General features: G+C 39.5%; 1 pseudogene; it reads left to right on the forward strand.

The window, feature by feature from the left end:
* Positions 1-4,980: 4,980 nt before the first annotated feature.
* Positions 4,981-15,379, forward strand: part of LOC149210429 (plant cysteine oxidase 3-like) — a 48,461-nt pseudogene continuing 38,062 nt past the window's right edge.

A 15,379-nucleotide genomic window follows, 5' to 3' on the forward strand; every position in this document is an offset into this window, starting at 1 on the left:
TTTAATATGGTCGGTCAGGGATATTTCTGCTCAAGAGCTTTATAATTAAAATATTACTATGGTATTTTTTTCACTTTAATATTGATAGAACGGTGGGTTTTCTATTTTTCGCTTTAATATTAATAGTACGGTGGGTTTTCTATACTTTATTTGTTTTTACTTTAGTATTTAGTATCAATATTCTTCGTGAGTTTTTAATATTTTATTAATATGGTTTATGGGTTTTTAATATATTAATGTGTTTTTTTGTCTTTTTACTTTTAAGTGTTTGTTTTTAGTGTTATTCACTAAAGTTGAATCAAAAAAATATAGATTTTATGTTAAATATTTGGTCAAAATTTATTGTTAAATTCTAACGGTCAAAAACTTAATTTTTTTTATTGTTATTACTATTTAATTGTTGCCATGCTTTATTCTACATCTTGTCCGGATGATGAACCATACTAGATGATTTGTAACGCGTTGACAAAAAGTTTTGAATGTGATTAATACCAAAAGATGCCCCAACATTCAAAATATGGATCACAAAAACCTAAATTCGAAAATAGATTTTATGTATCACAAACTTTTTAGGCAGAAACTCGACATGGCTTAGTAGGAGCATAGTGATGGAAAGTTCTCATAGCAAGCAGAGAAACATTGATCTAAGTCCCATATGAGGCTCAAAAAACTGAAACAAAAAGACAGTAATACATGAATTAAGGATCTTGAAACGGTTAGAGAAAACATAAAGTACATCCAGAAAATAGAGAAAACATAAAGTACATAGAGAAAACATGAAATTCATAAAAAAAACTATTATTTGACCATTTTTAGTTAATATTTTTGTATAAAAATTGTGATTTTGACATGTTAATTCTAGCAAAAAATTATCAAAACGTTTAGTTTTTTTGTTATATTTATGTTAAAAATGGTTATTTTTATGTCCATTGTTAAAAAGTGTTGTTTTTTAGAAACAATTATTTCATGTGGATTGAAAAATTAATTAAGGATGTATAAATATGTAGATAATTTAAAATTCAAACTATCGACTTTCTAATTTAAAAACGCAAAACAATAAAAACCCCCTAAAAAAAAAATTAAGATAGAGAACAAGAAAATATGAATAAAATGACGACTTCAAAAACTATCAAATTTAGAAAATAATTTTTTTACATTTCACACACTAGAAAATTAAAAGTCAAAAAATAGGTCTTTTAAAAAAAGGGTGTGATGCAGAATACTCACTTTTTAAAATCAGCATGAATCACTACCATTCTAAAACTTGATTTCATCCTTGAACATGAAAAAAAATTAAAGTTCCAGAAACCATGTTCTAAAAAAAACATGTGTATTCTGCATCACCACTTTTGAAAATCAGGTCATTTTTTTGCTATCTCTACGAAACGGGTAATAGTATCAGTTCCTGTTTCAAAGTTTACATTGTTGCTACCTAAACAAACCTGGGAATGCATGGGTAGGTCCGTGCTACAATGGTCTCCTATTCAATTATGGATGGCAAACCAACAAAATATCTTGTCGATGGGGAGATTGTAAGGAGTCACAGTGGACATTGAAGGCGCGAGCAAAAAAATAAATTTTGAGGTAATAGAAATTGTGGATGACAGCAATCCTTACCTCACATTGTTAGGGATAGACTGGGCCATAGACATGAATGGAGTCATCAATCTAAAGAGACGAAAAATGATATTTGAGAAAAATTCTCTACATGTAGTAGTTCCACTAGACCCATCTGAAGGAGCGCGCTACACTAAACCTATGCACGAGGAGGATAGTGACGATGAGCTAGACTGCATCTACCAGATAACGACACAAGACTAGGATCGGGCGAATCTGACAGCGGATGGGAGAATCTCATGGGAACGCGACAATTCCTATACGTCGGATTCTAATGAAGAGATAAACTAATGGCAGAACCGATTGCATGAAGTAACAACGCTAAATTGTAATATGATGGTTAGATCATTGCGACGCGTGACAACCGAAGAAAGGGAACTTCCAACCAATGAGGGCGCAGCAAACACAGAGGAATCCATAAACCACTGTGAAAAGATGATATTGGAATGGAAGCGGCACCGTGTGCAAACAGGGGCGCTCTGTGCGACAACTGCATAGAGGTGGAATACCCATCCGAAGACTGGGTTGACTTGGTGTGAATATAGAATGCGGGCACGTGTAAGGTGTGGACAAAGCAGTTTGAGCATCCACTGGCGGCATATGATGAAGATGTATGTTATGCGACCGCTTACCCGAATAAGGATCAAAAATCAGGATCTTCCACGACAGCAGGAAAAGCGTACATTCTGCCAGCTGTTCACGACAAAGCAATCAGGAAAATAGGTGGGAGCATGAATAGCATTCACCAAATAAAACAAATCAATGGGAATCTGTGTGTACCAGGGGTTCGATGGGCCTATAAGACCATAAAAAAAATAGGAGGGCAAAGGTGATCTTATCAATGATGAGACAAGATGAAACTAAGAGGATCGAAGAAACTCCCCATACCACAACCTCTGCAGTCCAGGCAGCATGCGAGGACCAAGGTAAAGGAATTTGACAGTTACAAGAAGCCATTCGATGTGAGTGCTTGAAAATTCGTGAACTCAATGAAGAATGGGCATGACTGAAGAGGAAAGGTGTGATATTGGATGAAGAAATCGGTAAATTGCACACCGAAATTGCACAAGTAGACTGCGTGGAACTAATAATGAGGGGATAAAGCCTAGTCAGCCCTACTACTGCATTAGAACAAGCTGTGACCCTGCTATCATGGCTACGACCGCACCTCACTAAACAAGGGAGTATAAAATCTGATGTGCTATTGAATACAAAGGTAATCGACAGGTGCCTGTAGCCCGGGTTAGCGGGGAAGCTGAAATATTGCACCAGGGGTGCAACCACCTGACTAGCTATGGAAAGAACGGTCTCAGCACTCAAAGCAGTTGAAAGAAGATGCGGGACTCTAAACAAGTCTGCAACAAAGTTGCGTTGAAAGGAGGTTTCGTGCATAACCAGTCGATCATCAGGATCGTGGTCGCACATAAGAGGTTGCACTGTCGTGTGGGATGGCTAGGAGGTGACCATTGACATCACTATTCATGACAAGAAGTTTGATTTATGGCAAAAGGAGTGGGCAGTGGGCCATTAAGACAAGAATTTCGAGTTAGATATGGGAAGATCTACCGCCAAGAAGATATTAATGACTCAGAAGTGGCGGGAATGGTCAAATTCAAATTCAAGTGTTCTTATAAATCCCCTTGGGGTAGCCCCAAGCCCACACTTGGATATTTCAGATTCGAGCCAGTACAAAGCAGCAAGCACCAAAGTAAGTACCTAAACGAATCCAAGATAGAAAACATGTCTGCTAGAACCAGAGTGAGATTCGCGAAGGAGCCCCATCTGACCCAGGAGGAGCCTGGCAAAGCAACCAATGTCCCAAAGGTTCCAAAGTCTCCCTGCACACCATGACCCCAGAAATACAAGTAGATTATGGGGCCAGTCTAGGTATCACCACGATTCAGTAAATTTTCAATGACAAAAAAGGGAAAAGCTATCACCAGTGAAACTAAGGAGGAAGAATAATTTTTACAAGCCTTGATCGCTCAGATTGAAGCATAGGACAAGGAAGAGGAAAATGTTTCCAAAGTACTTGTGGAAATAACACCATATATCTCCCCATGGAAAGGGACGGCCAAGATACCAAAGGACCTGGAGGCCACGAAGAACATGCTCCAGACCCCGCTTCTTTCGAATGAAATAAGGTTTGATGGTCTACCATTGGGTCGGATACCAAATATCAAGTTCGAAGACTAGGACCTCACAGATAGTGAAAAATTTCCTCAATTGGATGAAGAAAAGTTACTGTAGTAGAAGCGGCTAAGGGGTGTGGAGAAGGCGCGGCTACTCCATCTGAGGTGGATACCCCATTACCACCGTGTAGCCATCATAATTTTGTTTATCCAGCAGCTACTGTGTCTAGTACATGATGGGTACCTCTAGCTAGAGGAACCAATTCCTATCACGGCTGATGTAATACACCGAATTTCTTAGCTACCTACTAAAGGGAATGATCCAACAAACATAGCTAGAATGAGTAGCAACATGGGCCTCACAGAAGCCATGAAGGCTAAGTTTAAGCTGGAAAAGCAGAAGTGAGGGTATGTAATAGCCAGCTTCAAAGACCGAGGGATGTGCGTCGTCGCCCAGTTACTAGCCAGTAAGCTCATTAGGAAATGCCATGCAGACGAGGTGCCAACATCTGTCATTGTGCTTGCGGAGCAGTGTATGGAAGGGGTTTAGTTCAAATGGGCGCAGTTTCTCTGTGACGAATTGTAGGGAAGCCGAGGAGAAGGGAAAAAATTTCCACTATGCATGGTTGCTCCTATCAATCCTACTGGTTGCAGCGGAGCTGCCAAAGGGCAGCCAGTTTCCAAAAATTTAGAAGAACCTACCTGAAGCCATGACGTATAACTCGCTCTGGGCAACAAAAGACATCACGAGGGTTCGTGTGATCAAGGTGTTTTGGATATTTATGGAAGAAAGTATCCGGACATGGATCGACCACAAACTGCAATTATCCCTGACAGTATACAACAGATTGCAAAGCGTGGCAGAGTTCAAGGCGGATATGCATAATGTGTATATCTGGTGGCGGAAGGATCCCGATTGGCGATGGGTAAAGCTTCCATTCATTGCAACGGATGATGCAATTTTCGAGGTAATGGCAGCATGTCCTCTGGAGTGGTGTGCCTCGAACTTATCCAAATTAGACAAGATTGCAGCTTAGTAGTGGAAGAAGGAAATCAAGCTGCCATCAAAAAGCCGGTGGAAAGAACGTGCCAAGAACAAAAAAAGCCCACGCAGTGGGAGGTGACCGAAACAGCAGCAGAGACCATCACTGCGCCAGTCGAAGAGATTTTGGAGGATCAGGAACTATCCATGGAGTAGGACATACAGGGGGAAGTGGAGACACAGGAACGCATGGACTTGACCATAACATCAACTCAACTTAAAAGGTTGCACGTCCAGGAGCAGCGACATGCATGCAAAAAGACTAAGACAGCAAAAGCTTTGGAGAAATATCTTCTTGCCAGCAGTGAACCAGCATGTGATGGCACTAAGGGTGTTTTGGAGGAGCTGATGATAGAGCAAACAACTGTGTTGGGGGAGCTCAGAGCACAATTGCAGGCATTACAGGTGCGATCCCTAGGAAGCATGAATCTAACCTTCGCAGAAAGTACACTTGCAGTGGAGTAGATGGTGCACGCCCCCACAATGAACACCTTAGTATTACCAACAGACACTGTCCAAGCAAAGGTCGAAGGTGACATGAGGAGTTGGGGGTTGAATTTGGCAGCCCTTCTAGAGAAAACCTATACCAACTGCAGGATGGGGTAACCACTGAGCTCTGCGCCAGGGAAGGTCACGCCCTCTAAGTATTAATAGAGCAAAAAGTAAATCTGGAGCAGATCAGTCTACAGCACGATGACTTGATTGCACACAACCAAGGATTGGAACAGGCTGTGGAGGTGGTCTGTAGCAGTGTACCAGAACTGGCTGTGCTAGCGGAACTCCTAGCAATCGAAAATATTCATCACATGGCAGAAGGATTCCTAGGGCCCAAAAGCAGGCCGCAAAAGGTTAGTGGGAGTTGAACTTGCATATCGCAGAGCTAAGGATGACGGTGCAACCTACTACACCCCCAGAAGTTAGAGAGCAGCTCCACCTCGCAATTCAAGCATGATTGGAGGTGATAAAGCGCGTTGTACAAAACTGCATGGGATTTTTGGTTCAGTCCCTTCTTACGCTCACATCACTATAAGAAGACCCAACATTGCAGCAGGTAGAGACAGAAGCACGGGAGTTGCAACAGGCTTATGACAATGTCCGAGGGACTATGCAAATGGTTGCCATCACTCAACTTTTGGCAAGGATGAGGGAGGCCCAAGCTCTGAATGAGCATGTGGACATCGCACGATAGTAGGAATCTAGGCTCAAAGCGCGTATCTAGCCTTGGCTTGAGGAAGCGTTCACGGTTACCACTACGATTGAGGGGAAGCTGGCCCAATTGCAGGACACATATGTGCTCAGGCAGGAAGGTGCACCCAACAATGCATCAAAACGCCAGGCACAATTGATCCAATAGACAGCAGAAGAATGTCTGGTAAATGTTAGTGCAGTGCAAAGGTTGCTGGAGGGACTATGAGCAAAGATCAACGCACCAACCGAGTGACTCAGGACAAGTCACGATGATAGTGTTGAGGGCCTGTTGGGTAGCAGAGGCCCGACATAACGGGTTTGGGGCTTAAAGCCCGCAATTTTGGGTAAAAGCATGGTAAAATCTTCGTGAAGTGCATGGAGCGCGAATGGTATTAGGTCAAGTCAAAGGGTTGTCGGCTCGGAAATAATGTAAAATAATAGAGAGAGATTCGGCCTACCCATGGTCTGCAGACCATGGGAATGTATAAATAGAGTGGGGCTCTAAGGGTAGAAGGTAGTTCTAGTTGGATCTTAAATGTTATGGGTTTATGAAGGCAATAATTGCTTTGGTCTGTAAGTCCGAGTCGAGTTTGATAGTAGTTAGAGTAGGCTTTGTAGCTGTGTGCGCAGAGGCCTAGTAGAGTCCACAACTGTGTACGCAGACCCCTACAGCTGAGTGCACAGGGTGAAACTGGTTGTACTAAATAGAATATTAAATAAAGATAAGTGGTTCTGAACTATTGTGCATTGGTCGCAGATCTATTTGTTTTTGCTTATGTTCTAAGTTAATGCATATCTATGCTTGCGCGCACTGGTTATTACTGTTGAATGCTAGATTAAGACCTTAAGTATTGGATCAGATCTATAATAAACACATTAAGAATAAGACTTCAAGAGCAACTTGTCGTGGATCTATGCAGAAGCCTGACAGCAGTGTAGAGCAGCACGAGGGTGCAGATCGGTTCGCGACCCCTCCAGACCTCATCAAGATATCCCAAGGGTGCGGAAACCTGGTTCTAACACCCTCCCCTACTACCTCGGGTGAGACTTCAGTCTGCGCTCCATGGACTATTGTCGACAGGGCCGGTAGTGTGGGATTTGTTTGGCTAAAACACTTTCGAACCTGGGTCAGGCCCCAACAAGCCAACAATATTATAAAAGGAAAGACCTTCTGAAGTTATTCAGGAGCAAGACAATTCTAAGGAAAATTCTCTATAGCCCAATAAAAGTTTTGAGGGAACATCTCTACAAAACAAAATACTGAAAATGAAAAACAGAAAGAACCAGTGAACTCAACTCCTATCATTGAGCAGCCAGTATCTACTTCTGCACCTCCTTTTCCTGAAAGACTACAAGTTGATAGAGGAGTAGAAAAGCAGATCATGTTGCCCAATTATGATTTTCTATATTAATTGAAAAATGTCTGTATCAAAATTCCTTTGTTACAAGCCATTAAGGAGATTCCAATTCTAGCTAAAACAATAAAGGAGTTGAGCATAAAGAAACCAGGAAGAAAAGAAAAAGAAACAAAAAGGATTCACCTGGTAGGAAAAATAGCAGATATAATGATGGGAAAAATTTCCATACAAAAATATGTAGATCCAACAAGTCCAATTGTGAAAACACACATTAATGGAGTTGAAATTCCAAATACATTGATTGATTTAGTGGCAGCAATAAACATCATGAGAAAACAAACCATGGAACAACTCAATCTTCCTAATCTTCTTTACACACCTACATTACTGCAATTAGTGGACAGATTTGTAATCAAACCAGATAGAGTGTTAGAAGATATTTCAATATCCTTAGATTCTTGGGAATATCCAGTTGATTTTACGATCTTAACCCCCAAGAACAATCTAGGAGGACATCCACTCATATTAGGAAGAACTTGGCTGACCACAACTAATGCTTTCATGAGTTGTAGATCTGATGATATGCATATATCTTATGGGAATTCAACAAAGAAATTCACTCTATATCCTCCAGCAAGAACAATCACAAAAATAGATGACAAAGAATGGATTGATGATGAAAATGACATTCAACCTCTCTTTACTATTTCAAATATTAGTGAAGATAGTCAAATCTTAAATACAATGGAAAATTTTGAATCATCTCAAGAATATGAACACGATCAATTTCAAGAAAAATCCAACATTGAATATTTGTCATTTAGGCAGATGTCTCTTTATTCTATGGAAGAATTTGGTAGCTCTACAATTGAAATCTTTCCAGGGAGAACATTGAACATAAACAATAATTAGGAGAAATTACAAAAGGAAAACCTAATCAATACATTACAACAACATTCTGCTGCATATTCATGGGAATATACTGACATCAAAGGAATCATTCCTAAGACTTATATTCATCACATCTACATTGAGGAAAATTACAGACCTATTAGACAACCTCATAGAAGAATGAATCCAAATCTTAGGGAAATTGTGAAAGAAGAGCTACAAAAATTGTTGAATGTCAACTTCATTTACCCAATTTCAGACAGCCAATGGGTTTCCCCTTTAGTGATTGTGCCTAAAAAGAATGGTAAATGGAGGGTGTGCATTGATTACCGAGAATTGAATAAAGCTACCCTTAAAGATCATTTTCCTTTTCCCTTTATAGATCAAGTGTTAGATACATTAGCAGGTAAAAAGTATTTATCATTCTTGGATGGTTTTAGTGGCTATAATCAGATTCAGGTGGCACGTGAAGATCAAGATAAAACCACATTTACTTGTCCATGGAGAACTTATGCCTACCAAGTACTTCCTTTTGGGTTATGTAATGCACCTGCAACATTCCAAAGAGCAGCACTAGGATTTTTTTCTGATCTAATACATGATTGTGTAGAGGTATATATGGATGATTTTACAGTCTATGGGAATACATTTGAAGAAGCTTTGGAAAATTTGGAAATAGTTCTTAAAATATGTAAGGAAGCAAACCTTTCACTAAGCCATGAAAAATTTTTTATGATGTTTACAGAAGGTATTGTTTTAGGGAATCACATTTCAGGAGATGGGATTAAAGTTGATAAAGCTAAAGTAGAAGTCATATCTAAATTATCAATTCCAAATTGCCAAAAAGATGTTCGAATTTTTCTAGGATTCACAGGATACTATAGACGATTTATAGAAAATTTCACTAAAATAACATCACCACTCTTTAAATTACTCACCAAGGATTGTGAATTCAATTGGAATCCTGACTGCGAGTTAGCATTTGAGACTTTAAAAACAAAAAGTTCTGAATCACCCATCTTGAGAGGTCCAAATTGGAAACTACCTTTTCACATTTCAACAGATGCTTCAGATACAGCTTTGGGAGCTGTATTAGGACAAAATGACTTGATTCCCTATGCCATCTACTATACAAGTAAGAATTTGACTCCCACTGAGTTGAACTATACTGTAACTGAAAAGGAATTTTTAGTTATTGTTCATGCAATCAACAAGTTCAAACATTATATAACAAGCTATGAAACCTTTGTTCATACAGATCACTCTACAATTAGATATTTAATGAATAAACCTATTACTAATTGCAGAGTCACAAGATGGATTTTACTCTTGCAAGAATTCAATATTACTGTGCTAGATAGACCTAGAAAACAAAACATAGTTGTTGATTTCTTGTCCAAAATTTAGAATATCAAAGATGACACTCCAGTTGAAGATAAGTTTCCTAATGAATATCTTTTTGCAATGACTACTCAAACTCCTTGGTTTGCAGATATTGCTAATTACTTAGTCACAGGGAAATTTCCTTCACATTTGTTTCCTAGAGAAAAAAGAAAAATCATTCAGATAAGTGCAAGATACTCATGGATAACTAATGAATTGAATAAAATAGGCCCAGATCTTATGATCAGAAAATGTGTTAGGGAAGATGAAATGCCTGAGATTCTTAAGGCATGTCATGAGGAGCCGTGTGGTGGACACTTTGCTGACAAGAGGACAGCCTATAAAATCATTTCTTTAGGATATTATTGGCCATCCATCTTCAAATATGCCAAAGAATATGTCAGGAGGTGTGATAGTTGCCAAAGGGTAGGGAAACCTGCTCCTTCAAATGAAATGCCATTAAAAGTTCAGGTACTCATTGAACCTTTTGAAAAATGGGCCTTAGATTTTGTTGGGCCAATTAATCCTTCATATAAGCAAAAGAAGTATATATTGGTATGCACTGATTATGTCACTAAATGGGTAGAGGCCAAAGCATTACCTTTTGCTAATGAAAAATCTGTAGTTAATTTTTTTTTTGAGGACATCTTCACTCATTTTGGTGTTCCAAGAGAAATTGTGACAGATCAGTGATGAGCCCCAGAAATGGGTAATTATATGGGATCATTTAGCCTCCTAATTCGACTTAATCCACCATTCTCATTAGTTTATTGCATGTTTTTTATTACATTTATGCTAATAGAGTGAATTGGGTTAGTCATTATGCCAAAAAGTCTAATGTGTGCTTTATGCAGATTTTTGGTCAATTTTGAGACAAAATCAAAGGTTTAATGAGCACATGGCAGCCAAATTCATGGAAGAACAAGGGAGAGGATTTGTAGGAATGTGTCCCCTTCATTTATGAGCCCTTACCTTGAATTCTCCATCAAAAACTCAGAGCACAAGGGGCAGCCAAGCAAGTCAAGTAGGACTGTTGTTAATTGCAAGTTTTGGCAGCCGAGTTCCTAAAGTTTAGGAGGGTTGTTGGGGTCCTCAATTTGTATAAATGAGAAGGCTTAGGGCCTCAGCTCAGTTAGTCAGATTTTAGTCAAATTGTAGTTATATTTTAGTCAGTATGTCAGTCATTTTGTTAGTCTATTTTCGCACTTTAGTGTAGCTCCGTATCAGCACATTTTCGAGCTTTTTCTTATAGACAGTTTTTGGGATGTAACTATTATTTTTTGATCAATAAAGATAAATCCAGTTTTGCACTAGCTATAATCTTTCTTAGGAGGTTGTAGCTCTTGGGGTTGGGCCCAACCCAAGTGCCAGTACCTCCTTTGTGTACTATTATGTGTTTTCTTTGCATGCATAGAATAATTTCTGCTATTTAGGTTAAGATCTTGCTTTGTTACTTTTAATGATTAAGATAGCTTTTTCTACTTCAGGTTTATTTGACAGGTTGGTAACAAAAAACATCTTCAAAGAAGGCCATCAAGCAACCCTTGATCTCACCTCTCCCTCCTTGGGACCATGAGCTAAGACCAAGGCATCCTTGCTGCCACAAAAACATTGTTTTTGCCTCTTCATGCAATTGCTAGTGTTAGATTTTTAGTTAGGAAAGTTGATACCAATTGTACTTGCATGTTTTGAATCTGTTCTTGCTTATTTTCCATAGTTATCTTGCATGATTTTCTGCCAATATACTTTTGTTCATCATATTTCTGGTTTGTAGGTCAAAGTAGGTCAAAATAGCTAGATCTCTGGTTTTTCTAGTCTTTCTTCGATCAGTTTTGAGAAATAGTGTGCAGAGCATCTGTAATACCTCCCTGTCTACCCTTCCTCCATCATACAACTTGCTCCAACCCCTAATCCGAGATTCCTCCCTTCATTTGCCACATTTTCCCACTTTGCCCTAATTTCTACATCTTTGTGCAACATTGCCCTTTCCATCCTTGAACGAATCCAACCACCTTAATCACTCCTTAGCCTCATTTAGTAGGTCCTAGACCCCTTCACATCCTCATCCATCCTCCATTTCCACTTTCCCATCGTTTTTCCACCATCAACCCTCCAAAATCCTCTTTTGGATCTTCCTGTAGAACATCCTATAGAACCCCTGCAAACATCCTGTAGAAGTTCACGTGAGCAGTTTTTCGAGATATGATCACTGTGAAACTCTTTGGAAGAGTGTTAGGGGCCCCTTAGGCCCTCTTCTCACCTTCCCAACCTCCTGCAAGCGTCTACTCCATTTCCTTTCGCCAATCAACCTCTTCACAGTAAAAAATAGTTAAAGCACATGCATAATAATTCTGCAAAATTACTCAAAAATGAAAAAAGATATTTTTTCTAGATTTTATTGTAGAAGTAGCTTAGTCACATGCATTTTACCTTTCCAAGAGTCAATGGCATCCATTTCCACCGCTTTCATCTCTTTTCTTGCACCAGTAGGGTTAGTCGGTAAAACTAGGGTTTGCTAGGGTTTGCATTTCCTTTCAGCTTTCAGCTTCTTTTTGCAAGTAGACTAGCCTCTTTTGAGTTAGCTTTCATCCATCACAGTTAAAGGCTTCTTCTAAGAGCTCATAGAAGTTGGCTTAAGCTCCTAGTGGACTTGTGCCAGCTAATCAAATGACAGCCACGGCAAGAGCTAGTACTTGTGCATATAGCACCGTCGCTTCCAAGTTTGTTACGAACTACCAGGTTGATAAAAGTAAAGAAGGGAGCCCTAGGAGTTGCAGCATTATTACTGCAATACTAGAGCCCACCATATTTTTGGCGTCGTTGCCGGGGAAGCATCAGAGTATTAGTGATTGCTGCTTTTCTTCTATATTCTACTACAACCTTCTGCTAAGTAGTTTATTTCAGCAAGAGTAGAGTAGTTGTTTCATTTCCATTTTGCAATTTCATTTCCACAAAAGTAGATTAGACATTTCTCTCTTTCATAGATTAGAATTTCAATTCGGCAATTTCAATTCTACAAGCGTAGATTAGCATTTCAATTCTGCAATTTCAATTCTGCAAGCATAGCTTAGCATTTCATTCCTGCAATTTCATTTCAGCAAAATAGATTAGTCCTTTCCTGCTTTCATTTCAATTCTGCATTTTCATTCCAGCAAGATAGATTTTAGTTAGTTTCAGTTCAATCTATTTCAGTTTTGCAGATACAAGCAAAGAAAAAACAAAAATCAACCAAAAATATTTCCTTTCTTGCCTTGTAGGAGTAGAGATAAGTCAAAAAAGTGTTTGCACAACACCCCCACTGCTTCACACAGCCAACCTTCTCTCTTCTTCCATGGTTGTGATTAAGAAGAAACCCTAGGTGGAAAACAAGACATATTTGAAGAACCTCTAGGGGAGAAGAAGAAGAAAACATTCCTCTGGAGCAAATGGCTGGAAACAGAAATTTTGGGAGCAGTACCTTTTCTTCCAACTCATCCATTGAGGGTGAAATTGGAGACATGTGGGAAGATTGCAAAAGTGAGGTGAGGCAAATGCTTGCCATGCATATCAAAAGATATCGAGAGGAAGCTGAGAGGGCTTTGGCCATATTTTGTCCCAGATGCACTAGAAAGCATCCTAGGAACGAATGTCCATTACACTCCATAGAAGTGTGTTTTGTCTGTGAAAAAGACCATCCTACGAACCAGTGCCCTTCCTTGCCTAGACTTAAAGCTGCATATTAAAGGGCCAAAGGCACCACTGAACCACTCTATTTCATGAACCAAAGAGGGCCACATGGACCCAGAACCTATCAGCAGGGAATGCAAGGGACATCCCAGACCTATTATAACCCCTATCAAGCTACTTCCATGCCTTCTTGGGGTCCCCCTGCTCATCCTTCCTGGTCCACACCCTCTCCTTGGTCATATCCATCTAAATACCATGCTCCTCTGGTTACTCATTCATTTCACTCCTATGCTCAGTCGCAACCTCAGTGGAATGCACCTCATCAGGGGTGGAGGCCACAGTACAACTCTCCTCCCGCTCCTTTGCCTCCACCACCTGCCCAACCACAACCCCATCCACATCCATCTCAAATATACACCCCCACTCAACTACCCATACCACCATTTCCAAACCCGCACATTGGAGTAGCTCAACTCAATTGCAATGCTGAGGCACAACATGTCCAAACAACTCCTCTTGAGCTCAATGATATTCACCATAGCTCAGGAAGAGTATTGCAAAAAAGAGATTATATTGACAGCATTGAAGGACCATATCCAGCAAAAGAAGATTCAAAAGAGGAGATCAAAGAACCATGGGCTACACTTGATAAAGAGAAGACAACAGAATCAGAAATCGAGAGCTCCCTCATGGTTACCGTCAAATCCTCCATGTATTCAAGAGAAAAATCAGCAAAAAGAGGAAGATGAGAAGCTCATGGTAGAAGATGACATGAAGAATGATCCAGCTCAGCAAAAGGACCAAGGATATCAGAGCTATATTGAGATATGGTTCCAAATGGTCACTAAGTTGCAACAATACTCTCTTCCTCATCTATGTTTGATCCCTTCAAATCCGAATACCTATCAAAGCATGCATTTTAAGCCTCCACATCATTTTGTCTCTGATCTCGATGTGCACATGGCTCCATTGGAAGTATTCTTATACTTGAAATGATTTTTTTTTCAAGTAGGGTAGGGTAGGAAAAAAGAAAAAAAGAAAAAAAATGAAAATAAGAGGAAAATAAAAATCTAAGGTGAAAACCTCCTCGGAGGTGCCTCATATTGGCTCATTGATTGAAAACCTCTATGAGGCAGTCAATGGGTTGGAAAGAAGAGAAAAAGAGAATAAAATCCCTCGGTGAAAACCTCCCTTAGAGGCACCCGGGGCAAGCAATTAAGGTGAAAACCTCCATGAGGTGCCCTAGTTGTTTTCAATAAAAAGAGAAAAATAAAGAAGAAAAGAGAAAAATAAAAATAAACCTAATTTCTGTTGAATAATTGCAGGTTGCAAGAAGGACATTGCAAGTTAGGAGGATCGCAAAAAACAAAGACAGAGGTCAGCACCAGGCTACAAGCATCCCTCACAATCCATTCCTCCATGACCACTACCCTTTCCCAAGATTTTGTCTCATTCAGACTGAGATTTCACCTTCTACAGGAAGTTTTGTGTCTTCTACAGGAAATTTTGTGTCTTCTATAGGAAGAGCTTGTAGAGCCTGCAAACAAGCCAAAATTGATCTTCAAAGAGTACCCAAAGGTTGGGAATCTATCTATGAGGCCTGTAAACATCCATGTTTCTATCCCTCACCCTTCTCCATCATTTTGTCCACCTCATTGTGCTTTTTTTCTGAAAACTGTGTTTTCTATAGGAAGTTCCTGTAGAAATTACAGAAAGCTAGAAATGGATTTTAAAAAGCAGTTTGGCGAACATGGAAGCTTCATAAAGGGTTCATAAATCCTCCTACAATCTTCAAACCTCTCTCCCATCAATTTCCAATCTGCATTATAGCCCAAGCTCATTTTTTCTTACTGTGCAAAAAACTGCAGAATGCTTTGAAACAAAAATATATAGAGCAGAAATTTGTTTTTTCCCTAACTTGAAAACTGTGCATCCAATTAAAAAAATGTTTTATGAGTTGTATAGGGATGATGGCAACATGCCCGAGCAATTTCAGCCAATTTCAGTGCACGGTTTCCAAGAAATCAGCCTCCATCACCTTCAACCATTTTTGCATTTCTCCATATCTGTGCATCCATTTCAAAACCTGTTTCATGGGCAGA

Source organism: Pinus tabuliformis, chromosome 1_2 (assembly GCF_031772625.1).
Source record: "Pinus tabuliformis cultivar Carrire ecotype Pingquan chromosome 1_2, CPIR1, whole genome shotgun sequence".
NCBI lineage: Eukaryota > Viridiplantae > Streptophyta > Pinopsida > Pinales > Pinaceae > Pinus > Pinus tabuliformis.